At 29.7% G+C, this 1,695-nt stretch overlaps 1 protein-coding gene across 1 annotated transcript in view; it reads left to right on the forward strand.

Moving 5' to 3' along the window:
- The first annotated feature begins 759 nt into the window (after positions 1-759).
- LOC111635315 (patched domain-containing protein 3-like) overlaps positions 760-1,695 on the forward strand; it is an 8,567-nt gene continuing 7,631 nt past the window's right edge. The window contains exon 1 of the mRNA XM_023380245.1: positions 760-1,087. The gene's annotated coding sequence lies outside the window, so the exon portion shown is untranslated. The remainder of the gene's footprint in view (positions 1,088-1,695) is intronic.

Here is a 1,695-nt window from a genome sequence, read left to right on the forward strand (position 1 = left end):
TAAGTAACCAAATAAAGCATCAAAATGCTTAATATTATTATTTTAAAAAATACTTATATTTTTATTTGCCCAATTCGTGTTAGAAATTGCAATATTTTAAACGAATGAATGCTTTGGGTAAAATAAAAATTAGAAGAGAAAAAATAGATTTAAATTGTTTTATATTTGCCAAAATATGTCAAACATGGATAACATTTTCATATTTAAATTCGAACTTTAGATAATTGGACCGGGCAATTTAAGCAAAACTTGGGCGATCTGCCAAGGGAATAAATAAAGCCTAGAAAATTTCATTTCGCATGCACGTTGGTTTTATTTACTTCAACATTGACAGGTGTTTTTATTTGTAGGGATTTTCTCTACCTGTTATCTCCTTTGTTTGTTCTAGAAAGACCTTAGACCATACATTGGTTTACGGTTTTCCAGGAAAATGAAAATATTCTCACTAAATAAAATAAATATCACTAGTTATTTTTTGATATTTTTAAAATTTGATGCGAAATTAAAAATATTTATTAACTTTATTGAATAATTAGCTGTTACCCGCGACTTCACCCGCAGGTATTTTGCAAGCAAACCCCATTTATATTCAGTATTTAAACAACCATAGTAATTGTTATATAACACCTACCACTGACAATAATGAGAATTGCTGAGAATTAAACAAACTATTTTCAATTTAATCAATTTTCTGGAACGTTTACAATCATTCTATAATCGAACCAATATGCAAAAAGAAATTCGAATTTAGATTCAGCGGTTTGATCTGGGCAATGATGATTCAGTGAGTCAGTCAAGTGACAAGTAATTTTATATATTTAGATAAATTATATCCTGTATATTTCTTGCAAAACTACGAATCAATATTTTATAATTTTTACTAGAAACGAAACTGATTGGTCCATCCTCTTGTTTACATTTAAATTGCAAAATATTTATTTTATGTTCTTTTATACAGGACAAATTTCCTTATTAATTATTTAGTTTGTATATAACTGTATTAAGGTCTATCGATTTAATAAATTCGTTTAAATCTTTGAAATTTGAATACAGAAAACTGTTTAACATACAAAATATTCTAGTAAAGGTATGTTAATTTTTTGTATATCTATTATTAATTTTATAATATACTAGCTGCAAGGACCCGTTTCGCTGGGTTTTTATTTGTTCGTGCATTTGTATGTAATATAGTTTTTTATATATATAAAAGACTGTTTTTCTAAGTAATCTAGAATCTAGCTGCATGACCCGCTTTGCTGGGTTTTTATTTGTGGGCAAAAAGTAACGATTGTGAAGATTAAGATCATTACATTATAGCCACTCTTACCCGTTTTCACAGAATGCAAGAATTAGTTCCCCCGTTTCCAGACTAATTACAGAATTTTTACGTCCAGTCAAACGAACTATTTTCAATTTGATCAATTTTCTGTAACGTTTACAATCGTTCTATAATCGAACCAATTCGAATAGAAATTCGAATATTGTTCGAATTAAATTCGAACAAATTCGAACATAACATTCGAAATAGAAAACCACTTTCAACCACTTTCAGCCCCATATCTCCCGCACCCTTATAGCTATCGAGACGCAACCATCATAGTGCACGAATGGAGTCTTGGGGCTACCACCACATACAAACACCATTCACGTGCGATGTGTAGTTTTGGCGGAAAAGTGAAATATAGGGACACACAC

This window comes from Centruroides sculpturatus, unplaced genomic scaffold (assembly GCF_000671375.1).
Source record: "Centruroides sculpturatus isolate CEXI.00-Female unplaced genomic scaffold, Cexi_2.0 scaffold851, whole genome shotgun sequence".
Classification (NCBI taxonomy): Eukaryota; Metazoa; Arthropoda; class Arachnida; order Scorpiones; family Buthidae; genus Centruroides; species Centruroides sculpturatus.